Source organism: Chiloscyllium plagiosum, chromosome 12 (assembly GCF_004010195.1).
Source record: "Chiloscyllium plagiosum isolate BGI_BamShark_2017 chromosome 12, ASM401019v2, whole genome shotgun sequence".
NCBI lineage: Eukaryota > Metazoa > Chordata > Chondrichthyes > Orectolobiformes > Hemiscylliidae > Chiloscyllium > Chiloscyllium plagiosum.
In genome coordinates this window covers 66,127,289-66,144,839 of record NC_057721.1, presented here as the reverse complement: position 1 = coordinate 66,144,839, position 17,551 = coordinate 66,127,289, and the positions used below count along the sequence as shown (strand labels likewise).

At 42.5% G+C, this 17,551-nt stretch overlaps 1 protein-coding gene across 4 annotated transcripts in view; it reads left to right on the top strand.

The window, feature by feature from the left end:
* Window positions 1-314: 314 nt before the first annotated feature.
* The window catches only part of LOC122555371 (uncharacterized protein C21orf62-like), an 80,809-nt gene continuing 63,572 nt past the window's right edge, over window positions 315-17,551 (top strand). For 3 of the 4 annotated variants that reach the window (XM_043701309.1, XM_043701312.1, XM_043701311.1), the window contains exon 1: window positions 9,440-9,601. The gene's annotated coding sequence lies outside the window, so the exon portion shown is untranslated. Of the gene's footprint in view, window positions 975-9,439; window positions 9,602-17,551 lie in introns of those variants that run through there. The other variant, XM_043701314.1, reaches the window with a different exon arrangement.

The window sequence follows — 17,551 nt, the reverse complement described above, 5'->3', positions numbered from 1 at the left end:
CTTCAGAGCTACAGCAATAAGGTTGACTCCGAAATGCCCTCTGAAATGGCAGGGCAAGCCATTCAGTGAGGCAATGCAACACAGAAAAATCAAAAAGAAACAGTATCCCGGACTCCTTTCCAGACAGCACCATGGGTCTTACCTGCATCAGCTGGACAGCAGTACCACCTTCTCAAGGGAAATTAGGGATGAAAAACAAATACTTGCTTTGCAAGAGACACCCACATCCCATGAAAGAATTCATAAAAGGTTACGGTGTCATCAGGGTACACAAGCCTTTGTTGTGTTGCATTTGTTCAATTGTTCAGAGCTGTTTCAACATCAATCATAAAACATAAATCCACAGCGGAAAGTTGTGGATCTTTCTGTGTACAGCACTTTAAGCTCTTCACTATGCATATCTTGCTGTTGAGGGTGCTGAGTATAATTGTCCACTATGCACTATGCTGTTTTCCACTTTTAAGCAAATTTCTTATCTCTCCGCAAGGTTCTGCTTTAATCCCTGACAGTTTTGGCTTTATGTACAGAATTTAATTAAATGCTTTTTGGAAATCATTGCACATGACAATACAGACTTTTCAAATTACAAAGCACATGTTGACATATGTCCTCTTGCACCTTTAAAGAAAACTAAGTTTGAATTCTAATGTAATGATTGCCAAATCCTTTTCCAGTAAACTGGGTGTAGTGAATTGACTCAGTGCCAGGCATTGAAACAATTCTGTCCTGCCTCACCGCATTCCTCAGAGTTAACACAACTGTGCAGGTTATTTACTTTCCATATGTTTGTTCCTCTTGTCAGATGATACCTTCTGGGCTGCTGGTCACTGAGGCACAAGGGGACTATTCAACAATTGGGCAAGTACAGAGAACAGCCACAAGATTAATTCCCTAATTTCAGAGTCTAGTCTTTAAGGAAGTCCTGGAGAAATTTGGGGAGTGAAATTGGCCTTGGACTGGCAAAATGAACAGTGGTAAATTGGCAGTCCTTTCTACATTCTCCCTGACATTGCACTCTTTCTGGTTGAAATTTAGCCACATTCAGTAATGAAAGATACTTTTTGATTAAGGTGTTAAGAATTTCACTTAGTTTATCATTGAACTAATTAAATTACCACAACAGTAGTGGTATGGCTATTACATCGCATTCAATATTTGTGGCCAAAAGTTGTTAAACAGGGGGCCATCAAAGATTTGTTTATGAAGTTACATATAAATGAATTGCATGTGTTAAGGAAGTAAAAGTGTAATTGTGTTGGTTTTGTTATTACAACTCAAGCTGATTATTAGAAAAGAGTAAAGTCCTTTTTAAACACTGGAAAAATTTGATCTCATTTATGGGAATAGGTATTTAACTGTTTTATAGAATGATAAGAACTTTTGGCACTTCACAGCCAAGAGTCAAATTTGTTCCAATTGGCTGTGAGCACAATTTCACACAATCTCAAGCACCTTACTATTATCATTCAGTATTCTCACTGTCTGTTCTAGAGCAGAGTCAAGTTCAGTCTGAAGCAGCTGTTCACACCAATAACAGAATTACAAGATTTCTTTTCAAAGCTTGTCGACTGCTTCTTGGTAGGATGGTATTTGGAGGGTCAATGCAGACTCAATGAGCCAAATACCCTCTATCTGCACTGTAGGGATCCTATGATTCTATGAACCATCTTTAACGTTGCTGCTGAAGACTGCCCATTCCCATTTTCCAGTTGTCTTTGATTTAGATGGTCAGCACAGCCACCAGGACAAAAACAGAAATTTAAGGAGTATGTGGGAAGAGGAATCAGATAACACAGTTTAGACAACAACATGATTTTTATCTCAATAATCGCTTATTATTATTTCCTCAATTTGTTCATAGTTTGCAAACAGTATATGAGACAGCCGTGCATTTCCAAATCCCCTGAGCTGTGACAGGACATGAATCTCACAATCAGAGATTGGGAGTGGGCAGTTGATGGGCCAAATGGCCAAATGCTCCAATATCTTATGGTTTTATGGTCTTATTAGTATTGCACTTTCAATAAATTGGTTTGACTGAATACATTGAACCTAAAAATATTGTTGCCATGAATGCCCATTTATTGTCCCATTCAGGCACCTAATGCGATGAAGAAAATCTTGCATTGTATCACATCTTTCATGAACTCAGCGCATTTCCAAAGGACTCTACAGCCAATTACTTATGAAAGGTAGTCACTATATTAATATAGGAAACTTACCAATTTACTATATCAGGAATACCAATCAAAATAACATCAAGAGGGAAATCCAGAGGGCAAAAAGGGGACCTGAGATAGCTTTGACAAATAGGGTTAAAGAGAATCTAAAGGGATTTTATAAATCTGTTAAGAATGAAAGATGGGAGGAGATACTAAACTGGTATTTTGCATCAGTGTTTACTGTGGAGAAGGACATGGAAGATATAGAACGTGGGGAAATAGATGGTGGCATCTTGAAAAAAATGTCCATGTTACAGAGGAGGAAGTGCTGGATGTCTTAAAATGCATAAAGATTGATAAATCCCAAGGAGTCCTGATCAGGTGTACCCTAGAACTCTACGGGAAGCTAGGGAAATGATTGCTGGGCCCCTTGCTGAGAGATTTGCATCATTGATAGTCACAGGTGAGGTGCCGGAAGACTGGAGGTTGGCTAATGTGGTGCCACTATTTAAGAACGTTGTTAAGGAAAAGCCAGGGAACTATAGACCAGTGAGCCTGACATCTGTGGTGAGCAAGTTGTTGGAGGGAATTCAGAAGGACAGGATTTACATGTATTTGGAAAGCAAGGACTGATTAGAGATAGTCAACATGGCTTTGAATGTGGGAAACCATGTCTCACGAGCCCGATTGAACTTTTTGAAGAAGTAACAAAGAAAATTGATGAGGGCAGAGTGGTGAACATGGTCTATATGGACTTTGACAAAGTTCCCCATGGGAGACTGGTTAGCAAGGTTAGATCTCATGGAATGCAGGGAGAACTAGCCATTTGGATACAGAACTGACTCGAAGGTAGACGACAGAGGGTGGTGGCGGGGGGTTGCCTTTCAGACTGGAGGCCTGTGACCAGTGAAGTGCCACAAGTATTTCGATGCTGGGTCCAATGCTTTTTGTCATTTTTATAAACGATTGACTGTGAACATAGGAAGTGTAGCTAGTAAGTCTGCGGATAACATCAAAATTGGAGGTGTCGTGGACGGCAAAGAACGTTACCTCAAAGTACAATGGGATCTTGATCAGATGGGCCAATGGGCCGAGGAGTTCAGATGGAGTTTAATTTAGATAAATGGGAGGTGTTGCATTTTGGAAAGGCAAATCAGTGCAAGACTTATACACTTAATGATAAGATCCTGGGGAGTATTGCTGAACAAAGAGACATTAGAATGTAGATTCATAGTTCCTTGAAAGTGGAGTCACAGATAGATCGGATAATGAAGAAGGCATTTGGTATGGTATTCTTTATTGGTCAGAGCATCGAGTATAGGAGTTGGGAGGTCATGTTGCGACTTTACAGGGCATTGGTTAGGCCATTTTTGGAATATTGTGTGCAATTCTGGCCTCCCTCCTATCAGGAGGATGTTGTGAAACTTGAAAGGGTTCAGAAAAGATTTACAAGGATGTTGCCAGGGTTGGAGGATTTGAGCAACAGGGAGAGGCTGAATAGGCTGAGGCTGTTTTCCCTGGAGCATTGGAGGCTAAGGGTTGACTTTATAGAGGTTTGTAAAATCGTGAGGGTCGTGGATAGGGTTGAATAAACAAAGTCATTTCCCTGGGGTGGGGGAGTTTAGAACTAGAGGGCATAGGTTTAGGGTGAAAGGGGAAAGATATAAAAGGGACCTAACAGGCAATGTTTTCACGCACATGGTGCTGCATGTATAGAATGAGCTGCCTGAGGAAAGATGGAGGCTGGTACAATTACAACATTTAAAAAGCATCTGGTTGGGAATATGAATAGGAAGGGTTTAGGGGGATAGGGGTCAAAAAGTGTGGTGCTGGAAAAGCACTGCCGGTCAGGCAGCATCTGAGGAGCAGGAGGGGGATATGAGCCAAATGCTGGCAAATGGGACTGGATTAACTTAGGATATCTGGATGGCATGGATGAGTTGGACCGAAGTTTCCATGCTGTACATCTCTGTGCCTATATGACTCTATGTTGAGCCAATAATCCTCAATGTCATTTTCCTGCTATTTTCCCATAACTTTTGATTCCCTCACTGATTAAAAATCTGTCTATTTCAGTATAGAGTATATGTCATGACTCAACCTCGACTGCCCTCTGTGGCAATGAACTCCATCGATTCACAATCTGCTGAAAGAAGAAATGCCTCTATCTCTGTCTTAAATGTGCAACTTTTTCTTCTGAGATCAAAATAAAATATTCATCCCTAGTTAGTCACTTTAAGATTAAGATGTGCTCGACCACTGAGCTAGCTAGGCCTGGATCTAGCTGTCCTTAGTGCAGTCAAGGGGTAATACGGTCAGTCAGGGAATAATGCAACAGTCAGTCAAGAGGCTCAGATTCCAGTCCAGGAATTTGACCACAGTCAGTCAAGAACTTGGTCCTACCAGAGTCTAGGGTTCTGTATCCTTGCAGTGAAAGACTGGGCCTTGCTCAGCCCTGTACATCAAGTCCGGAGGTCACAGACAGGTTGGCAGTGTGCTCTTGGGACAACAGTTTGGGTTATGCGGTGCTCAGTTTGTTGCCCTGCCTAGTTAGTCCAGGAGTTAGGCCACAGTCAGTCCCAGGGGTTGGTGCAGTAATGTTCAAGGGCTAATAAGGGAGATCTCCATAGTCCAAGGGAAAATGGACAAATCAAGTCTGTGTATAAGTTTCATTGGATTTGGTCATTACAGGAATGATTACAGCAAAAGGAAGCGATTGGAGATAGATGGTTGGGAATCTCATAGAACATAGAAGGGAGCTCCAGGAAGGGTTTTACATAGCCTCCACATGAAGAAGGGTTGGGCCAACAAGGGCACAGTAATTCACAAAGTCATGGGCTCTGGAGATAAACTGAGGACATTGAAGGCTACAATGAATGGAATGAAATGAAGAGAATATTGAAAGGTCATCGGGGGCATAGCAACAGTAATACAAAAGGCAATGCAAAAGGATATGAGATAGCCTTGGCAAATAAGGTAAAGGATAATCCAAAGGGATTCTACATTAAGAGCAAGACAGCAACTAGAGAAAGAGTAAGGCCCCTTAAAGATCAAAGAGGTCATTTTTGTGTTGAATCTCAGGAGTTAGGAAAGATATTAAGTTAATATTTCACATCAGTTTTAACTGTGAATAAAGGAATGGTGGCAGAAGAACTCAGGGACATAAATATTGGTGTTTTGAAAACAATTCACATTACAGAAGTTGAAATGCTGGACGTCTTAGAAAATATAAGGGTTGATAAATCTCTGGGATCAGATCTAATGTATCCCAAGACTTTGTGGGAAGTTAGGGGGAAATTGCAAGCCCCTTGCAAAAATATTTGCATCATCTATAACTACAGGTGAGGTGCCAGATGACTGGAGAGTAGTTAATGTTGTGCTTTTGTTTAAGAAGAGATGTAAAGAGAAACCTGGAAACTGTAGCCTTAAGAATCTGACATCGGTGGGTAAGTTTTTGGAAGTGATTCTGAAGGATAGGATTTATATGCATTTGGAGAGGCACGGAATGATTAGGGATAGTCAGCATGGTTTTGTGTGAGGGAAATCATTCTCATAAACTTGATTGAGTTTCTTGAGGAAATAATCAAGAAGATTGATGAGGGAAAGACAGTAAACAATATTTAGTAAAGCCTTTGACATGGTAAACTAATGAATAAAGTTAGATCATGTGGGATTCAAGGTGCGCTTGCCATATGGATATAAAACTGGTTTAATGGCAGGAGACTGAGAGTGAAGATAAAGATTTATTTTTTGGACTGGAGACCTGAGACCAGCAATGTTCCACAGGGATCAGTAGTGGGTGCTGAATATAGAAGGCATGATTAATAAGTTTGTGGATGACACCATGATTGGTGGTATAGTTGACAGTGAAGAAGGTTATCGAAGATTACAAAGAGATATTGATCAATTGGGTCAAATGGTCTGAAGAGTGGCAGTTGGAGTTAAATTTGGATAAATGTGAGGTATTGCATTTTGGTAAAACAAACAAGGGGAGGATTTATACAATTAAAAGTAGGGCCTTGGATGGTGTCGCAGAACAAAAAGACAGAGGGGTTCAGGTTCTTTGAAGTTTGCATCACATATAGATAGAGTGGAGGCATTCAGCGTGTTTGCCTTCTTGCTGCGATCTTTGAGAATAAGAGTTGGATTGTCAAGATGAGGCTGTACATGACGTTGATGAGTCCTTTTCTGGAGCACTATGCCCAGTTTTGGTCACCCTGTCATAAGAAGGATATTATCCAGGTCTGCACTGGATATCCTGAGAGTTGCCATGATGCTTATCTACTGAAAAGCTCATAGGTTCCTATCACCTTCCGAGACCTTTGTGCTATACAGTGATGGCTGAGTGTTAAGGGATTAAGGGAATTCATGGAGTTAATCCCTCCAAACATGATTCCTGACACATTTATGAAATCTTCAGCCTAATACAGAACAAGAATTCAGCACTGCTCACACTTCATCCAGGCCCATAGTGGAACAGACCATAGGCCTTAAGATAAGATTTTATTATAAAGCCTTGTGGTGTATGCCAGAAAGGACATCCCATATCATTGTGCTATACCATTCTCTTCACAACTGGAGCCATAAAAAGAGGATGGTCTGAATGCAGAAAAAATGGGCGACCAACAACAATCTTCTGAGGATAAAGATGAGCATCAGAACATTGAGTAGTAGGGACAATCAAAAAAGCATGACCGAGAAATGCATTACTAACCCCCCAGATGCTATAGAAAACTAATTGAAACCCACTTCTTAGATGAGTGAGCTCAGTTTAGACTTCCTTTAAGGGGGTTTCTTTCTGCTGCTTTTATGGCAAGCATCCCCTGTTTCATGGCCATGTTGACCCTGTTATTGTTGTAGTCATGTCTTTCCAGATTGTGTTCCTGAGTTCCTAATTGAGATAGAGTGAAAGTTGCTAAATAGATGTCTCATTATCCATCTGATTGAATGCTTCACATCTTGAAATTATCCCATTTTCAAGTACCTACACATTGCATGACCGACTGACCATTAGGGAAAGGGCAGCAGTGAGACAAGGAACTAACACTTTTAAGTCTACAGTCAGTAAATGATGACCAAGTGTTGTTTTGTGAAATTTTTCATGATAAGCAGTCTGAGAAATTTCCTTTTGACCCTCCATCATTGCTCAGCTTTCAATGTTTTAGAATGAATGTAGACTGTTCAGTTGCCCTTGTGTAGTTGGGTATGTATAGAACAGCTTTGACCCTGTGAGAGGCAGCGTTTTGTGCAGCTTTTCTTAGCAGCCAATGTATTATGTCAGAAAATAGACACATAAGCTGCCCATTGTATATCTTGCAGCCTTGAAGCTGGAAGATATACAATGCTGTCCCTTGAAAAGCTGCTACATAGAATGAACATTCCCCCTCCTAAGATGTGAGGAATCAGTGATTCCATACTCTCATGGTGGGGTGTAAAAGTACAGGTCAGGTCCTAGCACCATCATTACACATACACTTACCATCAATGTAAAGTGCAACACCTTGACTGTAGCCATCAACATCACAGTTCAAGGATCTCTGAGGTCTGGGTCTATCTGCATTTAAGGAGTCAGATGTTTGTGGGGGATGGGCAATGCTTGGTAATTACAACTTCTTCCATCCTGACCATCTCTCACATGGATGTGACTTAACCAGGTCCAATAGTGACAAAGACAGACATTGTGCACATGAAGATACATTTACAGAAATGCAACTTTTTGTCACCTGTGTCACAGTTGTGTCTTTTCATCATCTCCATCTCACATCCCCAACTGGAGTGAAGGGAGCCTGTTTGCAGCTGTGATGGTGGTGCTGGAAAAGCACAGCAGTTCAGACAGCATCCGAGGAGCAGCAGAGTCAACGTTTCGGGCAAAAGCCCTTCATCAAGTCAAAAAGATATGTGTTGTCAGCAGCTTAAGTGAAAGTAGCAGTCAAATGTAAAAAGGCTGCAGAAGCCATAACAATCCTGTTGAAGAGCTTATGCCGGAAACATCGATTCTCCTGCTCCTCGGATGCTGCCTGACCTTCTGTGCTTTTCCAGCGCCACACTTTTCAACACTAATGGTAAGCACTTACGATTGCAGCAATGGAATGCAGCTTCAGATGCACATCCAGCAGAAACTCTGAGTGTTGGGTCTCCAGGGCAGTCACTAGCCTCTCCATAGACACAGCCAAATACATGCATGCTGAAACCAGCCCCTTACTGATAATGTTGGTGTATGATGTGGAGGAGCCAGTGTTGAACTGGGGTGGTTTAAAAATCAAACAATACCAGGTTATAGCAAAAGATTACAGTGTCATGCAACTGAAATGATATATTGAACAAGCCTAGATTGCTGTTAAGGAGAAAGTGAGGACTGCAGATGCTGGAGATCAGAGCTGAAAATGTGTTGCTGGAAAAATATCAGAGCTGAAGATGTGTTGTTAAGATTGCTGTTAAGTCTTCCATCTTTTAGAATGTGTTGCAGGTTTCGGAGCAATGTTGGTGTACCCCTCCAACCTTCAACCTAGTCTACTAGCTGCCCTGTCTACTGTTTCTGAGCAATACCGTGCATTTTGACAATGGCCTAGACCATGGGATTATTCTCTGCCTGGGACTATGCTGTCGCCTGGTCTCCAGTTATCTTCTGAGTGCCAGAGGCCCTGAGGCATTTCTTCCTGAATGCTGAGGATAGAGCACTGCCCTCCTCTCCACCACCCTGTCCATCAGGACCTCCAGTCAGCAAAGCAGGCTGCCAGCTTCCCTTTCAGGGTATATGTCCCTAGTTGTTATTGTTGATTAACACAGTTTATGGACCAGTTCCTGGCTTGCAGCATCCAAAGGTGTGCAACTGAGCTTTATATATGGAGCTAGTGGCATAAACCTCACAAGATCCACATCACAAAGAGGCTTTCTGCCTTCCCTGTTCCGTGATTCCACATGAAGAACTGAATGCATAATTTATGAGGTGAAGAGCAGACGATTGCATGAGAAAAGTTGTTGTGTGCCACAGTGGATGGGCGTCGTGAATCTCACTCGACAAAACACTTTCACACAAAATAGGAAAATTCAGCTCAGTGTGTTTTGACTGAGTTCAGTTGGTGAAATTGTTGTGTTATAAAGTCTAATTCTATCTCGTGCTTTTAAGAGTCTGTGGAAATGCTAAACTAGGAAGGAAGTTAGAAACCATAATTGTAAATGAAGGATATTTGTCTCCCTGCTGTGTTAATAATTAAATGTGGACCTTGGGCTGCCCTTCTTCTTAAAAGTGTTGCTATGACAACAGCTGGGGGGTTATGGCCTCCACTGAGCATTGAAAGAAGCAAGTCCAAGATCACAAAGCACATTCCTTCACTTCTAGATTTACAAGTGTTGTCAAAGGGATAGTTGGTATGAGACATGAGATAATGCAGTTCACTAACTGATTTAAGCTGACGAGAGACAACGGAACCTTACAAAAGGTAAGAGAAGTATTCTTTTGCCTGAGTCTGCTGTCTCAGGTTTAGGTGTTAATGCTTTTTTTTGCATTTATTACTGTTATTTTTATTTTATTCATCATCAATAATTCAGTGTTAAAACAAGGAAATGTTTATTTGGAAAATAAGGAGCGCTTAAATGGGTTTCCTTGCATATAAATAGAGGAATTGATTATTAGTACAGCAAATTTGTTATTTATGTGTTTCAAGTTACATAACAAATGCTAAATGTGTTACAATCATCACAGATTCTAAGTGAAAAGAAGTCCTTCTGGGGTAATAAAAATGAGTGCAAAGTAAGGGCAAGCAGGTTCCTTCTTGGCTCACTTAGGCTCCAGATTTTGGGAACATTTTCAGTCACTGGAGTTGTTTGAACACATTGTGTAGTCCAGATGGCTTGGCTCATCATGGAGATGCAATGTGTTATCCTCAGTTTCCATTTCCGTGAACTATTTTAATATTTAACCCTTTGGTTAACAAACAAGTGAAAAAATCGATTTTAAGACAGCAGCATGGCATTGTTTTCCATTTACTATCTTGGTTACTAATTTCCAACAAGGTACTGTTCATTGTATCTTGTTCTGATTAGCATTTGTTTACAGGTGGGTTGAACAGATGTTTGCTGGAAATTCATACCAACCAGCATCCTTACTCCATTCCCAGGAACAGATTAGGTTACTTACAGTGTGGAAACAGGCCCTTCGGCCCAACAAGTCCACAACAACCCTCCGAAGACCAACCCACCCAGACCCATTCCACTACATTTACCCCTTCACCTATCACTATGGGCAATTTAGCACGGCCAATTCACCTAACCTGCACACCTTTGGATTGTGGAAGGAAACCAGAGCACCCGGAGGAAACCCACGCAGACACGGGGAGAATGTGCAAACTCCACACAGACAGTCGCCCGAGGCTGGAATCGAACCTGGGACCCTGGTGCTGTGAGGCAGCAGTGCTAACCAGTGTGCCACTGTATCCATGGGACATTTTCAATAAACACAGCAACAAATTCTGATCGATAGTGAAATTTTGAGAGAACGTACAACTTCAAAAAATACTTGGATGAGGACTTCAAGCATATGGAACAAGTGCATAAAATTGGGATTCATGCATTTTTAGTGGAAGTTATGTCAGTGCAAACTTGATGGGTCAAAGGGCCTTTTCTGCGCTGTATGAACCCATGAATTTATAAAAACTGGACTCAATGAAGTTCACTGACAGAAGTGCAGATGGAGTTTAATTCAGATAAATGCGAGGTGCTGCATTTTGGGAAAGCAAATCTTAGCATGACTTATACACGTAATGGTAAGGTCCTAGGAAGTGTTGCTGAACAAAGGGACCTTGGAGTGCAGGTTCATAGCTCCTTGAAAGTGGAGTCGCAGGTAGATAGGTTAGTGAAGAAGGCGTCTAGTATGCTTTCCTTTATTGGTCAGAGTATTGAGTACAGGAGTTGGGAGGTGATGTTGCGGCTGTACAGGACATTGGTTAGGCCACTGTTGGAATATTGCGTGCAATTCTGGTCTCCTTCCTATCGGAAAGATGTTGTGAAATTTGAAAGGATTCAGAAAAGATTTACAAGGATGTTGCCAGGGTTGGAGGATCTGAGCTACAGGGAGAGGCTGAACAGGCTGGGGCTGTTTTCCCTGGAGCGTCGGAGGGGTGACCTTATAGAGGTTTACAAAATTATGAGGGGCATGGATAGGATAAATAAACAAAGTCTTTTCCCTGGGGTCAGAGAGTCCAGAACTAGAGGGCTTAGGTTTAGGGTGAGAGGTGAAAGATATAAAAGAGACCTAAGGGGCAACTTTTTCACACAGAGGGTGGTACGTGTTTGGAATGAGCTGCCAGAGGATGTGGTGGAGGCTGGTACAATTGCAACATTTAAGAGGCATTTGGATGGGTATATGAATAGAAAGGGTTTGGAGGGATATGGGCCGGGTGCTGGCAGGTGGGACTAGATTGGGTTGGGATATCTGGTTGGCATGGACGGGTTGGACTGAAGGGTCTGTTTCCATGCTGTACATCTCTATGACTCTAAGTAACCCTCACCCTGGAAACCAGCTCCTGAATTCATTGAAATATTAACTGGAGATTTCAGGTTTGCTGCTGAATTCAAGAAACTTAGCATGTCAAATTCAATTTTTTAAAATTCATAGTCATTGAATTTAGCTCATCTCACCCATGATCTTCGTGACTTATAAGGAAAGATGGGCAAAATGGGAAAGGAAGTTGGGCAAATTTAATAATAGTAGATTAGATAAATTCACAAGATATTAAGATGAACAGATAAGGTAAATGGAGACAACCTATTTCCATTGGTTTAGGAATCCAGGAGCAAGAGGGCACAGTGCAAATGTAGAGCAATTATAGCCTTTCAGAAGTGTGTCTTGGATAAGAGGGAAAGATGAATTGAATTGTTTTTACTGTTCTCCAATTCAGTCCAAGGCAGAGATGGTTTACATTTTTATTTTCTTATTTTTCTTTTCCCCCTTAAAAATAGGCATTGGTGTGCATCCTCAAGCCAAGCTTGTGAAGTCCAATTTAAACTGGTAGGGCAGACATTATTGGTTATGGGGAGTTAGGTCACACATCAGCTATGATCTCATTCGATGGTTCAATAGACTTGAGCGTTTATTCTTGCTCCTTTGGCCCCATGGTAGTAGAGAGGATAGATCTTAGCTCTGAAAATCAGGATGCAGCATTAATACAGGTAGAGCTAAGAAATAAAAAAAAGCTGAAAACTCCAGTAGGAGTAGATTTGTAGAATTCATAACAGTAATCATAACATTGGGCGAAGTGAAAAATCAGTTGAGGATATGACAAGGGCAATGCAATAATCCTAAGGTTATGTAATTTTTGTAAGGATGGGATAAGCAAAATTGACAAAGCGAGCTTGAAGTACTGCATCATATCTTACATGAGTCAGTTTTAGAGAAAGAACAAAGAAAATTTACAGCCCAGGAACAAGCCCTTCGGCCCTTCAAGCCTGAGCCGATCCAAATCTACTGTCTAAACCTGTCGCCCAATTCCTAAGCATCTACAACCCTCTGCTCCCCACCTACACATGCATCTGTCCAGACGCATCTTAAATGAATCTACCGTGCCTGCCTCTACCACCTCTGCTGGCAACGTGTTTAAAGCGCCCACCACCCTCTGTGTGAAGTACTTGCCGTGTGCATCCTCCTTAAACTTTCCACCTCTCACCTTGTAAGCATGACCTCTCATTATTGAATCCTTCACCCTGGGAAAAAGCTTGTCTCTATCCACCCTATCTACACCCTTCATGATTTTGTAAACCTCAATCAGGTCCCCCCTCAATCTCCTTTTTTCTAGTGAAAATAAACCTAACCTAGTCAATCTCTCTTCATAGTTAGCACCTTCCATACCAGGCATCATCCTCGTAAACCTTCTCTGCACCTTCTCCAAGGTGTCCACATCCTTTTGGTAATGTGGTGACCAGAACTGTACACAGTATTCTAAATGCGGCCAAACCAATGTCTTGTACAATGTTAACATGACTTGCCGGCTCTTATACTCAATACCCCGTCCGATGAAGGCAAGCATACTATATGCCTTCTTGACTACTCTATCTACCTGTGCAGCAACCTTCAGGGTACAATGGACCTGCACTCCCAGATCTCTCTGCCCACCAACTTTTCCCAAGGCTCTTCCATTCATTGTATAATACTCTCTAGAATTAGACTTGCCTAAATGCATCACCTCACATTTATCCGGATTGAAATCCATCTGCCACTTTTCCGCCCAACTCTCCATTCTAACTATATTCTCCTGTATTCTTTGACAGTCCCTTATGCTTTCTGCTACTCCACCAATCTTTGTGTCATCTGCAAACTTGCTGATCATACCAACAGTGCCCTCTTCTAGATCATTTATGTATATTACAAACAACAGTGGACCCAATACTGACCCCTGTGGAACACCACTGGTCACCTTTCTCCATTTCGAGAAACTCCCTTCAACTACTACTCTCTGTCTCCTGTTACTCAACCAGTTCTTTATCCACCTAGTTAGATCACCCTGCACACCATGTGACTTCACTTTCTCCATTAGTCTACCTTGGGGAACCTTATCAAATGCCTTACTAAAGACCATGTATATGATATCAACAGCCCTTCCTTCATCTGACAACTTGGTCACTTCCTCAAAGAACTCTATTAAGTTGGTAAGGCACAATCTCCCCCACGCAAAACCATGTTGCTTATCACTGATAAGCCCATTCTTTTCTAAATATAAATAGATCCTATCTCTCAGTACCTTCTCCAGCAGCTTCCCCGCCACAGACATTGGGCTCACTGGTCTGTAGTTACCTAGAATATCCCATTCTTGTGGAGGGGGACAACATGAGCAACCCTCCAGTTCTCCGGCACCTCACCTGTATTTAAGGATGCCACAAAGATATTTGTCAGGGCCCCAGCTATTTCCTCTCTCACCTCCCTCAACAATCTGGGATAGATCCCATCCGGTCCTGGGGATTTGTCCACCTTAATAACCTCTAGCATACCCAACACATCTTCCCTACTTATGCCAACATGATCCAGACTAATCAAACTTCTATCTCTAATCTCAAGATTCATCATGTTCCTCGCGTCAGTGAATACTGATGCAAAGTAATCATTCAGAATCTCACCCATTCTCTCAGGTTCAGCACATAGCCTTCCTTCATTATCTTTTAGTGGACCAATCCTTTCTCTAGTTACCCGCTTGCTTCTTATATAAGAATAAATTGCTTTGGGATTTTCCTTAATTATGTTTGCTAAAGCTATTTCATGACCCCTTTATGCCCGCCAGATTCCTTGTTTAAGACTTGTCCTACTCTTCCGATATTCCTCCAGGGCCCATTCTGTTCTTAGCTGCTTAGACCTTATGTACACTTCCCTTTTCTTCTTGGCTAGTCGTGCAACTTCTCCTGTCATCCACGGTTCACAAACCTTGCCCTTCCTATCCTTTGCCTTCTACAGGACATGCCTATCCTGCACTACCGTTAACCTATCTATGAAAGTCTCCCAAATCTCAAATGTGGACTTCCCTTCAAATAGCTGTGTCCCATGCACATTTCCCAGCTCCTGCCCAATTTTGATATAATTGGCTTTGGCTCAGTTTAGTACTCTTCCCTTAGGACCACTTTCTTCTTTATTTACGAGTACTCTAAAATTTACAGAATTGTGATCACTGTTCCCAAAGAAATCCCCTACCACAACTTCTACCACTTGTCCTGGCTCGTTCCCCAGTACCAGGTCCAATATGACCCTTTCCCTCATCGGACTATTGACATACTGCTCTAGAAAACTCTCCTGGATGCTTCGTACAAATCCTACTCCATCCAGACCTCTGACACTAAGTGTATCCCAGTCAATGTTGGGAAAATTAAAATCTCCCATCACCACTACCCTATTGCCTCAACATCTATTCATAATCTTCTACCTCATGCTCACTGTTGGGAGGTCTGTAATACAGCCCCAACAATGTAACTGCACCCTTCTTATTTCTCAGCTCCACCCATAATGCCTCACTACCCAAGACCGCCATAGTGCCCTCATTTAGCGCAGCCATGATATCGTCCCTGACCAGCAATGCAACCCCACCCCCTCTTTTACTTCCCTCCTTGTCCTGTCTGAATCATTTATATCCTGGAATATTTAGTTGCCAATCATCATGCCCTTCCTTTAACCAAGTCTCTGTGATGGCAATAATGCCATACTCCCAGGCACCAATCCAAGCCCTAAGTTCATCTGCCTTACACAATATACTCCTTGCATTAAAGTAGATGCATTTCAGGCCACCAGTTCTTTTGCGCTCATCTGCTGTCTGCCTATTCTTCCCTTTGTTAATGTTATAGAACATAGAACATAGAACATAGACTATCCTCCAGTCTTCTGGCACTACTCCTGTAGACAAAGAGGACATAAAAATCAAGGCCAATGGCTCTGCAATCTCCTCCCTTGCTTCCCAGAGAATTATCTTCATAATTCTTACAGTCTCCACCTCGCTGCCTACTTGTTTTCTCTTCTGGTTCCCAGCCTCCTGCCACATTCGTTTAAAACCTCCCCAACAGCAGTAGCAAAAACTCCCCCAAGGACACTGGTTCCAGTCTGGTTCAGACGTAGACCATCCCTTTTGTAATAGTCCCACCTTCCCCAGAACAGGTCCCAATTTCCAACAAATCTGAACCCTTCCCTCCTACACCATTTCTCAAGCCATGTGTTCATCCTGCCTATTTTTTCATTTCTACACTGGCCAGCACATGGCACTGGTAGTAATCCCAAGATCACTGCCTTTGAGGTCCTTCCCTTTAACTTCTCTCCTATCTCCCTGAGTTCTTCTTTCAAGACCTCATCTTGCTTCCTACTTATATCGTTGGTGTCTATATGCACCAAGACAACTGGCTGTTCCCCCTCCCCTTTTAGAATGCTCTGCAGGTGATCGTTGACATCCCTGACCCGAGCACCTGAGAGGCAACATACTGTACGGGAGTCCCGTTTTCAGCCACAGAACCGCCTATCTACTCCCCTCACAATAGAATCCCCTATGACTATGGCCCTACGAGTCTTTTTCCCCCGACTTCTGAACCGCAGTGCCTGCACGGTGCCATGATCTTGACAACTGCTGCCCTCCCCTGGTGAGCCATCTCCCCCAACAGTATCCAAAACAGCATACCTCTTTTGGAGGGCACTGCCTTCCTACTCTTTTTCTGCCTTTTGGTCAACCATTCACTGTTTCCCTCAGCAATCCTAACCTGCAGTGTGACCAGTCCACAGTCAGTCCATCCACAGCTCCAGAGCCATCATGTGGTCAAACAACAGCTGCAACTGGACACACTTCTTGCAAGTGTAAGAGTCAGGAATGTCAGACACGTTCCTAAGCTCCCACATCAAGTAAGAGTCACATGCCATGGGTCTGAGGTCCCCTGCCATTGTCAGCTTAGCTTTATATGAATTAACTAAAGCCAAACAATGCACTTAAATAAATGAAAAAGTAAGATAAGAAATAAAAGCCTTACCTTACAGGATCTTTTTCTTCCGATTAGAGGAGGGGGGCGGGAGGGAGATACCACACTTGTAGTATCTCAGGTTTAGCCACTGCCCAAATATAAATTAAGCCCTTGCATTCCCAGCAGCCCTAGGTTCTCTCCTCCTTCTCTCCTCGCCACTCTGGCAAAATGGAGGCCTGACTCTTGAGGTAAGTCCCTTTTTATGCGGGAAAACTTACCCTTCCCGGCAGCCCTCACTCCACTCCTCCTTCTCTCCTCGCCGCTCTGGCAAAATAGACCTTATGTTGATGAACAATCTAGCAATCAGGCTATTTTCAATTGAGCATGATTAATTAAATATGGACATGCATTGAATCATAGAGTCCAGAAAATGCTGAAAGACACCATTCGGCCATCAAATCTGCACCAATCTTCCGGGGAGGATCCCACCCCGAACCAAAATTCACTCTATCGCCATAATCCCACATTTACCACCTAGCCTGCTCATTCCTTGACACAATAGAGCAATTTCGTATGACCCATCCACCAAACCTGCACATAGAGTCATAGAGTCATAGAGATGTACAACATGGAAACAGACCTTTCGGTCCAACCCATCCATGCTGACCAGACATCCCAATCCAATCTAGTTTCATCTGCCAGCACCCGGCCCATATCCCTCCAAACCCTTCCTATTCATATACCCATCCAAATGCCTCTTAAATGTTGCAATTGTACCAGCCTCCACCACTTCCTCTAGCAGCTCATTCCATACACGTACCACCCTCTGCGTGAAAAAGTTGCCCCTTAGGTCTCTTTTATATCGTTCCCCTCTCACCCTAAACCTATGCCCTCTAGTTCTGGACTCCCTGGCCCCAGGGAAAAGACTTTGTTTATTTATCCTATCCATGTCCCTCATAATTTTGTAAACCCCTATAAGGTCA